The sequence below is a fragment of the Bidens hawaiensis genome, unplaced genomic scaffold (assembly GCF_021521415.1).
Source record: "Bidens hawaiensis isolate Kalapana, Puna unplaced genomic scaffold, B.hawaiensis_p1.1 tig00000820_1, whole genome shotgun sequence".
NCBI lineage: Eukaryota > Viridiplantae > Streptophyta > Magnoliopsida > Asterales > Asteraceae > Bidens > Bidens hawaiensis.
The window spans coordinates 4049788-4068252 of record NW_027491048.1 but is presented as its reverse complement, the minus strand read 5'-3'; the positions used below and the strand labels follow the sequence as shown (position 1 = coordinate 4068252).

Sequence of the window (18465 nt, the reverse complement as noted above, 5' to 3'; positions counted from 1 at the left end):
TTTTTGTTCAAACATATTATTTGTATATAGCTTTATTACATAAAAATAAGTATTCAACTTTTAACGAATTTAGTAAATTTTTTTTACCTCATAAAAGTTTACAAACATCTGCGTGATGTTGACTTACGCAAATAAAAAAAATAAAAACTGAAAGTTACAAACGATACAAGAACTAAAAGTGTTTTTTTACCTCAACTATAAAAACTTTTTGAAAGTTTTTTTCTTTTTTTCCTTTTTACAAGTAAGAAGATATTATAATAACCAAAATGGACATATGAGTAAAGAGTAAAGTTAATTAAATTTACAACCACCCCCAAGGGAATCAAACACCTGATGCCACACACCAAATGGTGTGGGGTATAACTTGACAATCCTTGAGGTGATTTGCCTACTTAAACACCAAATTCATATTGACTATGAACACACACACACCTACATCTAAATATGACAGCCTTTAGTTTTAAAAATAAGACATTTGTTATCCTAACTTCAACCCTTGTATGTTTATCAACTATTGCAGTATGCAATGCTGCAACAACAACCAAATATAGGAGGTATACTGCAGGCCACCACCAAGTCCATACCGATAAATCAAAACCAAACGATGGTTTGAAATTTAGCGTGCTCGATTATGGAGCTAAAGGAGATGGTAAATCCGACGATACCAAGGTATAAACATATAGAATCTTAAAATGCGTCAATTTGTGATTTGCAAAGTTATATAAACTGTAAACATGCATTTCGATGGCAGCTTGCATGGTTAAAAAATAAGACCACAAATTCACTTTGAATAATCATATATAATATAACTTACTTTGGAAATCCAATATGCAGGCGTTTCAAGCTGCTTGGGCAAATGCTTGTAAAGCCGAGGCATCAATGATGATTGTGCCATCGGGTTACAAGTTCCTGGTCGGACCCACTTCATTCACGGGTTCAAACTGTCGTAAAAACATAATTTTTCAGGTATTAACTAAGTTCAGCAAGAATATACTCAAGTTTTAACAAAGTAAATGATTAACTAGTAGAATCGCGATAAATAGAGAACTGGTTTGTCTAAAAATTATAAGATATATAATATAGAAAAGTTGTAAGTTTAGAGAATGCATATTCACTGGTTTCTCTAATAAGGACACCGCCCCCCCTAACCCAACATGTTGTGGCGAGTGCCTTATTTAGTGGAATCGTCAAGAGTTTAGAAGTGAAGTTTGATCTATCCCCTCGTCAAAAGGCGGTGTTTGAATGCCTTCGGGCTCCTCGGGCTCAGGATTTTCTAACGGCCATCCCCATTGAAGGATTAGGCCAATGTATGTCGGGTTTGGAGTATCGGGCTATTCTTAAGTACCGGTTAATGATCCCTAAGTTCCCGACTGATGAACCTTGCCCAATTTGTCGCAAGGTCTGTTTGGATTCTTTTGGTGGCCATGCGGTGCATTGCAAAGAATTGCCTGACTTTAAATACATACATGATTTGGTTAGGGATGTTCTGTGTGATGTTCTTAAACGGGCAGGGATTTCTGCTAAAAAGGAGGCCCCTGTTAACTTTCTCACGGATCCTCTTGAAGGGAGGTCTACTTTACGACCAGCTGATATTCTTGTGTTCGGGTGGGCAGGGGGAAACACGCCTGTGTGGATCTTACAGGAGTGTCTCCTCTTGTTGGGCTCAGGGACAGTGGGTTTGTTGTGGGTCAGGCTGCGTTCAAGGCTGAATCGGGCAAAGTTGTTAAACACGATGTTGCTACAACAAAGATAAGACCAATGATAGTGAATGCACTGGTTAGGCTAAAAGGCTTCGAGGGTTCAGATTAGCCTAACGCAGGTCGTGGTGTCCCTCTACGTTTGCAAAACGTAGAAGGAGGTTTACTAGTTAGTTGTTTGTTGTTATAGCTCACCGATGATCAAGAACCGTGATGTCTGGAATCGGTTTTGGAATGATGTTCTTGGTGAAGCTATGAAGATATTGAAGTAAGAAAAAAATAAGCTAGGAGCATATTTCTCAAGGGAGAAGTGAAGATTAGGGAGATGGTGTTATCTGCCCAAATCTCTTGTGTTTGTGTTTATGGCTAAGCATCCTTTATATAAGTGAGGAAATGTAAGCTTTTTAGTTCAGATGTAACTAACTAGTTAGCCTCTTGTTTGCATAGAGAGTTAACCATTGTTGGGCGGGAAGCTTTGGACCGATGGTCCATAGATAAAATAATAATACTTTATCTGAATGTGTCCTTTGCTCAGAGGGGACAAGGATGTGAATAGTGATGTGACATTGTACTGTAGCAAGTGGGTGCTTATTTACATAAGTTTGAGCAGGATTTGAAGCTTTTAACCTTTTAACCCTTTTAGCGATAATATGTTCCAGCCATTTTATTATTTCCTTGGGCTACCCCCGTCATCAGCCTCCCAAGTCAGAGGTATTTGAGGAGTATGCTCAAAGGCTTCTGACTTTTGCGCATATTTTGTCTACTGCTTAAGGGCTTAAAGGCTTGAAGGCTTGGAAGCTGTGTTCAGTTTTGGTTGTTTTTTGAATTATTGTTGTGACAGTTTGATGTGATTGTAACTGTCAGAATGCGGTTTCCAAAAACTGCTTTTTCATTAATAGTTATCAATGAAATAACTATTCACTTTCTTCCAGATTTCTTTAACAATTTCCACCATAAACACCATCAAGTTTCATTCAATCTATCACCAGGTTAGTTTCGATCCTTCGCTTTTCTTCAAAATTATGGTTGCCAAAAAGGATATTTCGATCAGTTTTTCCCGATTAACCCAAGAAGAGGTTGAATCGTTCTGTATTGAATGGGGAATAGGGTTAAAGTACAAACCGGTTGCTCCGCCGGTCGATTGTTCGATTGATCATTGTCCGGCGGGCTTCATTGCTTTATATTGCTGTCATTTTGAATTTTCCAATCTCCGACACCCGTTTTCAGTTTTCGTTTTGAATGTTTTGGAATATTACCGTATATCGTTCGGTCAAATCCATCCTTTAGGGCTTGCTAGGGTATTGCATTTTGAGGTTTTGTGTAAAGCCCTTGGTTATGACCCTTCTTTACTGAGTTTTCGCCATTTCTTTCGCTTAGCGAAAAATGGTGATTGGTACACGTTTGACACACAAAAGCTGAAACATGTTTGGTTTCCTCGGCGGTTACAACCCTTGGTTCTTGGAAGGACCGTTTTCCCTTTGTTTCTGATTCCATTCTTCCGTTTAAACCCGTTTGGAGACAACCCGAGGCCGTTCTAAATGAGCCTGAGCCGGCTGAATCGGATTTGAATGAATTATTTTTGAAACGTATTAGGGAGTGTCCGTCACGTCTTCGTCCTTTTCCCGAACACCTTCTTGTGTTATTAGGAATTAGCAAACTTTGGGATAAGCCTAATCGGGATCCTGTGATTATGAGGGATGATAAGGGTATGCATTTGTTTATTCCGTACTTGCTTTACTTTGTCGATGCTTTTCCTAATGATTTTTCTTTGTATTTTGTAGTTATGTCTGCCTTAGACTTTTTGAAGAGTGATGACACTTCGGACGTTGGGTTTACTGATGTTGCTGCTACTGTTAGGGAGGATTCGGTTGTTCGAGGGAAGGAGGGTCGATTTGAGGATGCTGAGTATGCTGGGGTTGCCAACGTTAAAGGGTTCACAAAGTCCTCTGTTCCGAAGTCTTCTACCCGTCGTTCTACACAACGTTTGGTGAAGTCTGTTAGTGCTTCATCTTTTCGTGAACCAGTTGAAGTTAGTGATGATATTCAGGTTTCTGAAGACCAAGGTCCGATTATGGAGGTTGAGAAGGAACAAGGGTTGGTGATTTCTAAGAAGAAGAAGTCGACTGGCAAGAAAGTTGAGATGCCGGTCTTTCAAGTGTTGGACGGGAATGCAGTTTATGTGCCGGAGTGGAATGTCAGGGTTGGGGATAGTTTCAAGGATCCCGAAGTTTGTGCCAATGCCTTGGCCCATTTTCCTCCTTCAGGGGTTCGTGATACTATCTCCAAGATGGAAGGTGATTCCTTGTTGTCCAGGTTGATTTTGAATTCTTGCAACGTTTCTGCCATTTTGGCAGAAGGTGTTACTCGGTTTCGAAAAGGGATGGAGGAGTATGAGGATTTTATGAAGAAGAAGGAGGGGATGAAAGCTTCCATGATGGATATGAAAAAGGAGATTGAGGGTTTTTCGAGGAAAGAGGAAAGTTATGTTGAGAAGATTAATGAGTTGTCTCGTGGCATGAGATTGAGCTGGCAGGGTTGAAGAAAGCCATGGAGGCTGATAGGGCTAAGTTGGATGCTGACCGGGAAGCCTTTGAGGTGCAGAGAAGGGCCTTTGAGATGGAGAAGGAAGGCTTAAAGGCTTCGGTCACCCAGACCTCTGATGGCAACAAGTGGCTGATTGAACATGGGTTTCAACAGGTTGTGGCTTATTTGCTTCATTTTAGTGAGTTCAACTCGGTGCTGGGCAGTGTGTATACGAAATTGTTGGCCCATGGTAAGAATTTGGGCTTCGTTGCGGGTTTTAGTCATCACGAGTCTGGCCATCCTATTGAGAAATCTCCCCTGTTCAACCGCGATGCTTACAAGCTTTTTCTGGAGTCGGTTCATGCCATGGAAAGGCTCACTTACCCTTATGTGGGTGAAGTGTCATCATGCTTTGATAAGCCTCTTTTTGTGTAGCAGGGTTTGAAGCCAGCCGGTCTTGATGAGAAAGCTGTTAAAGAGGTGCTCGAGTCCTTGTCGAAAAAACGCTCTCATTCCGGTAACAGTGAAGAAACTTTATCTGGGGAAAGCGACGGATCTCATGTGGCAAGCCTCGAAGGCTCGGCTGTTGCTGATGTTGGCCCGCAAGTCAAGAAGTCCAAGAAGGGTAAAAGTGTTAAGGGTGGTAAGGCTAGTACTTCGAAGCCTGTTTCCGATGTTTAAGTACTTGATTCGTAGCTTTCTTAGCATCTTAAAACAATGTGGTGTAATTTTAAACAATGTAGGTTTGGCATGAAACTCTTAAAGTTTATGCCTTGTGGTTGTGTTTGGCCTTTACGGCCCTTGAACATTTTCTTGGGAATCCTTGTGACTTCCTTGTTTTAGCCTTAATTGGCTTATTATGTATAGATGCTATGGCCTTAGAATGGCCTTGTTTATGAACTTATGATGTTCTATGTATTTGTGTGTTGATTGCTTGTCTTGTTAGTTTGATGTGATTTTAGCTAACTTTCCTTAAGAAGTTTTAGTGCTGCAGTCACTTTAGCTTCAAGGCTTCATTAGGTAAAAAGCACATGTTGACTATCCTTTGTATCACTACTTAGTGTATGTTTTTGTTTCGTAAACTTTTTCAAAGCTTAAGGAACGAATTGATGTAGGCTGTTCAGGCCCGTCTATGAGACAAGTTTTTAGTTGAAAAAATTTTCTAAGTCTCATGGAGTTGGATTGATATAGGAACTCACCCCTTATATAGGTCCATTTAACCCTTGAACCTATTGAGCGATGTGGCCTGGGAGCTCATCCCCTTACATGGTCCTTGCCATGGAGTTTCTTGCTAGGTTCTCAACCTGATTATAGGATAGTAAAGACAAGTTATGACAAAAACTTTATCATTCATTCAAGAGGTTGATGTTCACAAAAAGGAGAATTATACATCTCTTGAAATACATTTTAAGACTTTGACTAGGCATGGAACCTTTTAAGGGTTTTGCCGTTCCAGTGTCTTGGAAGCTTTTTGCCTTCTTTGTCAGCCAACTTGTAGGATCCACCCTTGTGAGCTTCAAGGATTGTGTATGGCCCTTCCCACTTTGGGCCAAGCTTTCCTTGGTTTTCTTTCTTACTGTCCTCATTGTTTCGGAGTACAAGGTCTCCAGGCTTGAACCGTTCATGTTTCACTCTTGCATTGTAATAAGCTTCCATCTTCTGCTTGTACTTAGCCTCTTGTATTGTGGCTTGATCACGAACTTCTTCAAGGAGTTGCAAATTCAACATGGTCTCTTTGTTGTTTGAGTCGAGATCCATGTTGAGTGTTCTTTGAGTCACAACTCCAACTTCGGCTGGGATTACAGCTTCTGATGCGAACACTAGGCTGTAAGGTGTTCGTTTGTGGCTTGTTTTTTCGGTTGTTCTTATTGCCCATAAAACATTTGGGAGTTCTTCAAGCCAATTGTTGTTATGTCTCCCCAGCCTTGTTTTGATACCTTCAACAATGGTTTTGTTTGTTCTTTCAACTTGACCGTTGGATTGTGGGTAAGCAACCGAGCTGAATACTTGGGTGATTCTGAATTCTTTGCACCATGTGCTAAAAGGCTTCTCGACAAATTACTTCCCATTATCCGTGACTAACACTCCTGGCAGCCCATAACGACAAATAATGGTTTCCCATACGAAGTCGATGACTTGTTTGCCCGTTATTTTTGCAAGTGGTTTGACTTCAGGCCACTTGGTAAAGTAGTCAACATCTACTAGCAAAAATTTTACCCCACCCTTGGCCTGTGGGAATGGACCAACAATATCCATTCCCCATTTGTGAAATGGCCAAGCTGAGGAGATGGGGACTAGATCGTGTTTTGGGCTTTTGGGAACCGGTGCATGGATTTGACAGGCTTCACATTTTTTGAGCTGTTCTGTTGCATCTCGGTGCATGGTGGGCCAGAAGTATCTGAGGTTCATCAATTTTGCAACCACCGTTCTTGGCCCAAAATGAGCTCAACATATTCCCTCATGAACCTCTTTGATCAGATATTGGCTTTGTTCAGGGCCCACACATCTTAGTAGCGGTGCAAGGTAAGCCTTCTTATAAAGGGTTTCTCCTTGCAACACATACTGTCGGGACTTGATTCGAACCATTTCAGCCTCTGTCTGGTCCAAAGGTAACTCACCATTTTTGAGGAACTTTTCTATGGGAGTCATCCAATTGGGACCTTCTTTAGTGATTATATCTTGGACTTCCAATTCTTGATTTGAAGGAGTCTTCAACACTTCAACCAAAACTTTCTTGGTGAGGTGTGCAAATGTGAGGGATGCTAGTTTGCTTAGGGCATCATCTCTCTTGTTTTGTGATCTTGGGACTTGCTTGATAGTGCACTCTTGAAATGTGGTCATCAACCCTTTGGCCTTTTCACGATACTTCTTCATGTTGGGCTCTTTCGCTATACAGCTATCATTGACTTGACTTGAAACGAGAAACGAGTCTGTGAAGACCCGTAGCTTTTGGATCTTCATTTCTTTGGCAATCTTCAGACCAGCGATCAATGCTTCGTATTCAGCTTCGTTGTTGGTGGTCTGAAATTCAAGTCGAAGAGCATATGTAAATTCTAACCCTTCAGGGTTGATTAAAATGAGCCCAGCTCCTGACCCTTCGATGCTGGAAGCTCCATCGGTAAAAAGCTTCCAGGCTTCAGGGTCAGAAGGTTTAGTGGCAGTTGTGTGTATTTCAGGAATGACTTGCTTCGGGATTTCTACAATGAAGTCCGCTAAGACTTGGGCTTTTATAGCTTTTCTTGGGACATAGGTGATGTTATGTTCACCTAATTCCACATCCCATTTGGCCAACCGGCCTGAATTTTCAAGTTTTTCAAGCACACTTTTGATAGGTTGGTCAGTGACTACTTGTATAGGGTGTGCTTGAAAGTACCTTCGAAGCCTTCTGGCCGTTTGAATTAAGGCCAGAGCAAGTTTTTCCAATGGAGGATATTTGATCTCTGCCAGTTTTAGTGTTTTACTAAAGAAATAAACGGGTACCTGAACTTTGTCTTGTACGATGGTTAGAACCGCGCTTAATGCTCCTTCAGCGACTGAGAGATAGACATAGATCAATTCTCCCGTTTCAGGGGCTGCAATAGCTGGAAGTGAAGCCAAGTGTTGCTTCATTTGGTTGAAGGCTTCTTCTGCTTCTTCCGTCCACCTGAAATCTTTCTTGTTTGTGCAACCCTTTAACGTTTTGAAAAAGGGTAGGGATTTCTCAGCAAGCTTGGAGGTAAAACGCTTCAAGGATGCAAGCCTTCCGTTTAGGCTTTCCACTTCTTTTTTTCTTTGTGGAGATTTAGTTTCAAGAACAGCCTTGACTTTGTTGGGATTGACTTTTATGCTTTGTTTCCCCACAATGTGTCCTAAAAACTTTCCTTCCTAGAACCCAAATGAGCATTTCCCGGGGTTGAGCTTCATATTGATCTTCCTTAAGTTTTGGAAGGTTTCTTCTATGTCATCAAGCATCTGACGTTCGGTTTTGCTTTTGATCACCAAATCATCGACATAAGCCTCCAGGTTTCTGCTAATTTGGTTAGCGAACGCTTTGTCGATCAGACGTTGGTAAGTTGCACCAACATTTCGTAGGCCAAAAGGCATCTTTTGGTAACAGAAAATGCCCTTATCCGTGTGGAATGCGGTTTTTTCTTCATCTTCTACCTTCATGAGGATTTGATGGTAACCCTTGTAGGCATCAAGGAAACACTTGAAGGGATGGCTTGTTAAGGAGTCGACCTTGAGGTCCATTTCGGGTAATGGGTAGCAATCCTTTGGGCATGCTTTGTTCAAGTCCTTGAAGTTGATGCACATCCTCCAAGACTTGTCAGGCTTTCGAACCATGACTGGGTTAGCCACCCAAGATTGATATTTAACTTCGCGTAGGATCCCTGCTAGGACAAGCTTTTCAACCTCTTGGCAGGCTGCCAAGCTACGTTCAGGAGCCAGGCTCCGTTTCTTTTGGAAAACAGGCTTGACATCAGGTGGTATCTTTAGCTCATGCTCTGCAATGCTTCGAGGGATGCCGGTCATGTCTTCCGGGCACCAAGCAAAGATATCGTTGTAACATATCAACATTTTCTCAAGGTGTGAGAGAGTTTCTTTAGAAAGGCTTGTGTTTACCCGTACCTTTTGTTCAGGGTACTTTGGGTTTATGATCAAGCCTTGTTCTTCGTTTTCACTTTTTGAACTCTCCCCTTCAACCGTGTAAACCTCTTGGGAAGGTTGAAGGGTTGCGATTCCCCTGTCAGTTAGGAACTTCACTGTACCTTGACCAACTGAGACAACCATGTTGAACGCACACTGTCCCGGCCTTCCCATGATCACATCATAGTTGGAAGGTATGTTGATAACCACAAAAGTGAGTGGTTTGGTTTTCTTCCTCCTGCCTTCACTAAAACAGACATCAAGGGTTAGTTGTCCTAGAGGCTTTAAGGGTACATCGGCGATACCTTTTATAAAAGACCCGGAGGGTTGAAGCCTTGAACGTTCTTCTTTGCTTAGTTGATTGAAGAACCTTTCGTACATGATCTCTGTAGCCGCCCCTGTGTCGATGTAGGCTTTGCTTGTTTTGAGTGTTCCCACGTTTGCTTCTACTACCAAAGGGTTTGAGAGTAAGTCGCCCTGGGGTGGTGAGAAGCAGACACATTGAAGCTCCCAAGCCTTCAAGCGTTGTCGTTTGTGGGAAACACCATCGTCTATATTCACCATATTCACTTCTTTGCTTTTTCTTTCAGCCATCTTGTCTTTGACCCCTTTCACCAAATGAGCCAATTCTCCAGACTTAACGTCTTCCTCGATTCTTCTCTTGAGTTGAAAGCAATCGTTGGTGTGGTGACCTTTTTCTTCATGAAAATCACATAACTGGGTTGAGTTTTCGTTTTTTTCTTGCTCTTGGGCAAGGGTCGAGGAGGTCGGAAGTTGTGTTTCACCTCTTCTGTGGCAAGAATCTCCTGAGGGGTTTTGGTTAAGGCTGTGAAGTTCACAGTCTTTTCCCTGCTTGGAGGGTTCCGACCTACAGGTCTTCGTTGGTCTGAATTCCTTGGGTATTTGTCATAAGGGTTGTAGTTCCCTTTCTTTCGGTTGGGGCTGTTGCCTCGCTAACTAGGAGCTCTTTTTCTTTTTTCTTTGAAATCAACAGCCTCTTCACCTCGGATATGAGCTTCGGCTCGCTCAAGAGCTTCTTCAAGGGTTTTAGGTAGGCACTTGTTAAAGTCCCGTGTGAGGTATTTGGAGGTGATGGCGTTCATGAAGCCTGCCACCTCATTTTTTCGTCAGCCCTCACATATTGTAACCCTTCTTTTTTGTACCTTTCGATAAAGTCTCGAAGGCTTTCATCATCCTTCTGCTTTATCTGGAAAATGACCGTGGCATCCTTGACATACCTCCTTTGTTGTGAAAAGTGGGCAAAGAATCCTTTGCTCAGATCATCGAAGCTTCGAACGCTTTGAGCAGGAAGGTCATTGAACCATATCCTGGCTGATCCAACTAATGTTTGCATGAACATCAAGCAACATTCAGCGTGGGACCATTTTTCAATTCTGGCAGCCCCAGTGAAGACCTGGAGATGGTCCTCGGGATCCTCGGTCCCATCATATGTTTTTATATGGGGTGGCAACTTGATCTTTGTTTGGGAGTCATAATCGGAAATTTGCTGGGAGAAACAAGAAAGGTTGCCAGGCTTGTAAGGTTTCGCAAGGTCTTCATCTACCTTTGTATTATGACTCGTTGTTCCCTGGTGAGTACCCAGTGCTTGGTTGATGAGCTGGGTCCAAGGGAGGTGTGCCATCATTTGGGCTATCATCTGAGGCATGAGGTTGAAGCCTTGAAGGCTTTCAGAGGTTGCTGCTATTTGGTTTGTTCCCATGGGAGTGCTTGTTGCAGCACTTCGAGCCAAGGGTAGGACCGACATGGCCTGCTCCCACGTAGTGGCTGTTGGGGGAACACTTGAAGCTGGTGACTGCCATATTTGGTCGAGAGTGGTTTCGTGCCCAAGGGGTTGTGAAGTGAACAAAGAGAAAGCCGTTGGGCTTGGTCTCCCATAGGTGTAGGGAGATGGGTTAAAGGGTTGACAGGTTACACTTGGACCAGCCTCTAAATGAGAGCAAGCAGGTTGTGAGCTGGTTAAAGGGGAAGGTGGACGTCCGAGTGTCAGTGAGGGTTCATCGTCGTCGTACTCTAGCCTTAATCTTGTCCCTTTTTCTCTTTCTTGGCTCACGTGGCGGTTAAGAAGGTGTCTTAGTTGCAAGAAATGCCGTGACACACCTTCCATCGTCAAGTCGACACGTTCCGGGGTGTTTGTGACTCCTGCATGAGAAGAAGGAACCCCAGATCGAGAAGGAGTCGGAGTTCGAAAAGGTGAAAACTCGAGGAACAAGGGTTCCGTCGAGGTTCCTCCAGGAGTTGAGAAAATCGAGGTTGTCGCCGGAGTTTCTTGACCGACTCTTGGTGTCGGTGTTCTTGACACTTGGTTAACTTCTTCGGGAGATTCACCTTCTGTCATGGTGATGGAGCTACACTACTGGTCTTTATGATAAAGTAAGCGGCGTAGCCCCACGGTGGGCGCCAACTTGTTGCTACAACAAAGATAAGACCAATGATAGTGAATGGACTGGTTAGGCTAAAAGTCTTCGAGGGTTCAGATTAGCCTAACGCAGGTCGTGGTGTCCCTCTACGTTTGCAAAATGTAGAAGGAGGTTCACTAGTTAGTTGTTTGTTGTTATAGCTCACCGATGATCAAGAACCGTGATGTCTGGAATCGGTTTTGGAATGATGTTCTTGGTGAAGCTATGAAGATATTGAAGTAAGAAAGAAATAAGCTAGGAGCATATTTCTCAAGGGAGAAGAGAAGATTAGGGAGATGGTGTTATCTGCCCAAATCTCTTGTGTTTATGTTTATGGCTAAGCATCCTTTATATAAGTGAGGAAATGTATGCCTTTTAGTTCAGATGTAACTAACTAGTTAGCCTCTTGTTTGCATAGAGAGTTAACCATTGTTGGGCGGGAAGCTTTGGACCGATGGTCCATAGATAAAATAATAATACTTTATCTGAATGTGTCCTTTGCTCAGAGGGGACAAGGATGTGAATAGTGATGTGACATTGTACTGTAGCACGTGGGTGCTTATTTACATAAGTTTGGGCGGGATTTGAAGCTTTTAACCTTTTAACCCTTTTAGCGATAATATGTTCCAGCCATTTTATTATTTTCTTGGGCTACCCCCGTCATCACACGAGAAAGCTTGTTTAGATAATCAACATGTCTTTCTACCATTTTCCTTTGATACATTTGGTTTTCTGCCCCAGAGGCTGTGAAATTTTTGAGTAGGGTTCAGCGCGTCGTACATGGATCTTCTTCAGCTTCTAGGCCTCAAAGCTTCGTTTTTAGCAGGATTGGTTTTGCTATTCAAAAGGGGGTTGCGGCGCAGCTTGTTTCCCGTTTGCTTGCCGCTTTATTGTAATCATTTTATAGTAAATTATATATAAGACTATTAATACAGTGCTAATATAATAATTTCATAATCGCTTAGAAGTTATACATATCCATCATTGTTATTTATTATTTGTTATTTATAATATGAACCTTATATGCAGGTTGATGGTACTATTTTGGCTCTAACAAGTTCCAAAGCATGGTACTATTTTGATCACTGGCTTGAATTTTCAAACCTTGAAGGATTTACAACCAAGGAAAAGGGACCTTTGATGGGAGAGGTTCAGTTTGATGGACAAAATCTATACATGCTTTTCAACAAGTAAAACAACCGTATCCTCTAACATGGGCGGGTAAGATGGGTTGGGTAACAGGTCAAAACGGCGCAGGTTGAAATGGTCGTTTTTTTACATGATTGTTATTGTTAGTAAAATAATTATAAAAACAAAAGACCATCTAGAGGTTGTATGCATCAAAAATGAATTTGTGTGACCCGATCCCGTTTTCTTATTTGAGATAAAGCACAACGCGAGTTGACTAATTCATTAGTAAATGTTTGAATTGACAGGTAAGCATCTCAAAGGTAGACATAAGACAGACAAGCAAGCCAAGTGTAAGGACCAAGTGTAGTCAGGAGTGTATTTGTTTGTTAACCATGCATGATTGGAGTTTAATGCCACAAAAACATGTTTTTCTTTTCATACAGGCACTGATGTTTGTTGGGGGTTCTAAAGTGACAGTCACCGGCATAACGATTCAAAACAGTCCCCAATTCCACGTTGCATTTGTCAACTGTGAAGGGGTTTTAGTTTATAACATTAGCATCTCATCTCCGGGTGACAGTCCCAATACAGATGGAATTCATTTGAGAGACTCCAAGAATGCGGTTATCAATCATACAAACCTTGCTTGTGGTAAAACCTTCTCTTTAGTCTCTTAAATATGGGTCAACCCGAAGAGACTATACGGGCCCATATTCTATATTACTGTTTATTTACTAGAACCTCCTTTTGACCCGTTACCTAATTTTTCTGGCTTCCCATTTTTGCCACTTATGACACCTAAATATGTGCAATATACAGGAGATGATTGTATATCTATACAAACAGGATGTACAAATATACTTGTACATGATGTCAATTGTGGGCCCGGACATGGAATAAGCATCGGAAGCTTAGGAATCGATGGAAACATACCACGCGTCTCCAATGTCACTGTTAAAAATATCAACGTTCATGACACAATGACTGGTGTTAGGATCAAGACATGGCAGGTATAAACATTTACTAAAGCTACAAAACTAATTCTAGATTCTTAAAAGACAATATATCATTAGGGATAATAATATTAATGACACTTGTGCAGGGTGCAAAAGGGATGGTACGAGGAGTGTCGTTTTCAAACATTCAAGTTTCTGAAGTCGAAATTCCAATCATGATCGATCAATATTATTGAAATCACAGCATCTGCGAGAACCGAACATCTGTTATCAGTATTGTAGATGTTGTGTATGAAAATATAAAGGGAACTTATACATTACAACCCGTGCATCTGTCATGCAGTGATAGCAAGCCTTGTATGAACTTAAATTTATCTAACATTGAGCTTAAACCGAAGCCAAATGGTTACCGGATGTCAGAACCATTCTGCTGGCAGGCTTTTGGAGAGTTATACGCTCCCATTGTCCCGGAACTTGATTGTTTGCAGGAAGGAAAGTCATCAAGCAAGTGGGGTCACCATGACTCTAAATGTGCAGCATAGGATCGATACACATTGGTGAAATTGTGTGATTTCTTATTTATAGCTAGCTTGGTGGTGTGCATGTATTATATGTTTATACAAAAGAATGAAACATAAGTTGTGTTATGTGGTGTAAGTGTGAACAACATACTGCAATAGAAATGTTTCCCACATCTTTGGGAATTATTTGATCAAGTCCCGGATCGATAATCAAACACGAACTAAACAAATAACTCTTGTTTATTAATCAGAAAATCTAACTAAAATAACTGATTACAATATCTCAAACCCTAACTCAGTTACATTATGTTAACCCTCTATAATGTCTAACCATAACTCGATTTATATAGACTAACCTAACTTGCTAGTCAAGGCATTTCCAAGTATAATAAAACCTAATTTCAACCCCATAAACCCATTACATATTAATGAATCCCATGGGCCCCATAGGTCCAGCCCGGTCATCTACATGTGGCGGGCCTATTAATTTGGAAATTACGTCCAACATTTGATTGTTCTATGGTTAGAATCTGATTTTGACGCAGAGCGGAAACACAAATATAAAAGAGTAACCTCTGATAAGATATGCTATTGAATGATCAAATGTATTATTACAACAAGATGAATTTTTTTAAAAATGAAATTGACTATATACTAATATAGGAATTAAATTGACAGTCCACATATAAGTGTAAATTACTCGAATCAAATGACTATAAAATTTAAACTGCTAAAATTCGTGATGAAATATCCCGCTGTAAATTATTTTAAGAAAACGGGTACGGGTTTTCTTAAACGGGCCAACTTGTACCCGACATGTTTAAAAAACAAGTCAACCCGAAATCGACCCGTTAAATGTGGTTTGACCTGCTAATCCGTTTAACAATTTTGGAGAAGTTAATATTTTGATTTTATAGATAAGAAGATTTAAATTTTAAAAGTTAAATACATAGATTTTTAATTTTTCATACATCAATCAACTTTAAAAAGTAAAACTAATTTCTTTATACACTACTTTTATCTACTTTTACTTTAAATATTTTCATTTTATTAGTTCTAACTATCTATTCTCTGGTTATTCATTCGTTTGTTCTTATTTTGAACTATATATGAGAACCTAACTTTGTTAATTAGGAATAAGAGATCAATATACAAAAACAGCTAGATTTATCACAAATTATTAACAAGTTTTATATGGATAAGAATAATTAATCGTTTAATTTATTATTAAGTCAATAGGTATTACTAATATTCGTATATGAATGTAAAATGGGTTAACTCGAAACACAATTCGAACACGACATGAATTTTAATGGGTCGACATGACACGAATAAAAGTATGGGTTGGGTTAGGGTTGAAGAATCTGAACACGCTAACCCATCAACCCACCAACTCGACACGATTGACACCCTTAGAATTATCATTTTTTTAGGTTTTAGTAGTAGTGATGTGAATAACATCTTATTTTCTAGTTTCAATCATTTCTTTTCTTTTACATATATATGTTGCTGATGAACACACTACTTTTCCTTTGCTACTTCTGAGTGTTATAGTTGATTCTTAAGGCATCAGACTGTACTAATGGAAATGTATGTAATGCACTGGAAAAATGTACATATTTTCATGTGTAAGCCCTTAATTTTACGGGTAATGGTATTAAACATTATAATATATTCAGGGATACCAATTATCCTTATAATTAGAATTTAAAAAGAGTGCATGCATCTTAGGAGTTATTTTGATTATTTCACATAAACATATTAGTCTTATGAAAAACTGAAGTTAGAATAACTTTAGTGAAAACATTTATTTAAATTAGTTCTTGATCATCATAAGAGACATTTTGTTTGACTCATCCCATTTGTGATGCTCTAGTTTTCAGAATTATGATTATCAGAAAGATCAACAAGACAATCATATCATGTCTTGAGGAACAATTAAAAAAACGGGAATAGCTAAATGTTATTATAACTCTTTATGAAGCAAAACTCATATTGGATTTTGGAATTAGAGTGGATGGTTTGGATAAGATTTCAATTTATGGAAGAAAATTATATTGAGTAATGTTATGGATATTAAAGTAAAACATATTAAAAGTTTATGATCATTAGATTAATGAATGATCGTTAATGGGGGATCATTTTTGTTTATAGAAGATGTGATATACCTATTATTAACATTAAACTAATAGACTATATAAAAATTTCTACTTAAACAAAACTTTAATCACATTTGGGCAAAATTAAAATTTTATCTAAGTATGTGTGCAAAACAATCGTAACACATCACCTTTGGGCAGAAATGAGTTTAAATTATACACGAGCCAGTTTTGACAGATATAAATATAACACGTCACTTTTTGGCAGAATTGATACATCAAAAGTTCATTCAAGAGCCTTTTAGTTTGGTAAAAATTTATAATATTTAAGTATTTACAAAATTATTTAATTAAAGTTCTCATCAAAGAAAACTATTTTCTGGGAAAAAGTAGTTTACGGGAAAAGGATTGTTCTCGGGATTGAGTTTCTGGAAGACTAAATTTCCAGAAAAAATGAGTTTTTTTTGGCAATTTTATGATTCCGGGAATGTATGAGTTTATGGACTTGTGAGTTTCCAGAAACAATGAGATTCATGCTTTTAGTTCTCGGCAATTTAGTTTTTAGTACTGGTGAGTTTTCGTGCTTATTGGGTTTATGGGTTATGACCCGCAAACCATTTCAGAAAACCTGCAAACTCTTAGAAAACCTGAGAATTATACATGTAAATCGTTTGAACTTTTATGATAAGAATAATGATAAGATTTGTTTAAAATATAATAAAGATTAACAATTATATCTGTTACCTGTGTTAAGGGGATCGCGGATTCAAATTTTTTAAAAATATTACCAAAACTTTTAAGTTATCCAAGATTTGAAAATTAAATATTTCCCTAAATAATCATTAATAGATTTTAATCCAGATTTAAATCAAAATATGTTATAATTTTCGAGAATTATGATGAAAACGAAGAACATCATCAAAATTTTTAATAGTTAAACATATAAAAAAACTGGAATCGAAATATTTAAACATGAACTTAACAGATTTAAATTCGAAAATATTATGGATTATTAAATATGGATTTTAGCTACTTTAAACAGTTTAATATATTGTTTTCATAGTAAAACACAAAAACAGAAACCGAAAAATTAGGGTTTATCAAGTTATAGACAATATCTTCTGATTAAATTCCAGATCAGGGAAAACATGAATAAATGATTAAACACATCACTCTGATGTCACATGTTGATCATTTATTCATGAAGGTAATAAAAAACATGAATATAATATTAAAATCTCTGAACCTGCTACAGAGAGAGTAGCAACAATAAAAGAGTATGATTGATATAATGATAAATATATATATTTCCCTTGTATATTTTATATAATATTTAATTAGTTTTTGTTTGTTTTTAGTTAAGATTTGTATACTACTAACAATTTGAGTTTTGTAGGTTATCGAAGTTGAATGTAGTTGAAAAGGGCGAAAAACAAGTCAATATAAGCCTAAAAGAGAAGTCGGGACGCATCAGGATTGAACCGGAAAGGAACTGGATGCACCAGCCGGTCGGACTGGGCCCCATTGGAGCGTTCCGCCACGCACGGCCAGCCCTATGCTTTTTGGTCGCGTGGCGCGGCCAGCCTATTTTTCTAGAAAGTTTTTGATTTTTGCCAGGTTTTGGGCCAGTTCACTATAAATACACCCTTAACCTTAACTTGAAAACGATCCTTCAACCACCAGACGAATTTGGAGTTTTTTGGAGCTTATCAAGATAGAAAACAGATCCCGATCCAAGGTAATGATAGTATGATGTTGTATGAGCTTAAACCCGTTAGACATGGTTACGAAACGACGATGCGACATCGTTAAACCGTTTAAGTCACGAGATCCGGATGGAATCGGGTATAAACCGAATTTAAGATGAGCTTAGGGATCACCCTAGCTCAGATCTTGATCGAACGGGGCGAAAAATGGTGAAAAACGAGCCAAAACTCATTTTTCCGGCGAAACCGCATTTTTCCGGCGACGGCGCCGGGAAATTGTACGAGGTTTAGAGATGTCAGAGAATGAAATGTTCTGACATTCTCTTACCTAACCCTAATTCGTTGACGGGGAGTTAACGAACTAGAGGTGATTCATCAAGTGATTCGTTAATGAAATCTTAACGAACTAGCCTTAGTTCGTGTCCCAGTTCGCCATGGTAAAGGATAACGAATTACCCCCGATTCGCTATGACCATTCGATAACGAATTAGAAGGTCCAATTGGTTACCTGGACTGATTCGTTATATGGAATGATTCGTCAAAGGACTAGTTCGTAATAAGGTCCAATTCGTGATAAGGACCAGTTCGTTAGGATAACCCAATTCGTTATGAACCGAGTAACGAACTAGAAGTTTGATAAAATGACAGAACAGTCCCTGGACTTAAAAAGGAATTATTTAATTACAAAATAGCCCTTGAACTTTATTAATTTATAGAAGATACATTAAAGGATTAAGAGGTTAACCATGAAATATTATTATGAAATCATAATGGCAGCTTACCCCAGCC

The 18465-nt window shown here is 39.3% G+C and overlaps 1 pseudogene; it reads left to right on the top strand.

The window, feature by feature from the left end:
* The first annotated feature begins 444 nt into the window (after positions 1-444).
* LOC143540408 (polygalacturonase At1g48100-like) lies at positions 445-13892 on the top strand (annotated as a pseudogene).
* The last annotated feature ends 4573 nt before the right edge of the window (positions 13893-18465 follow it).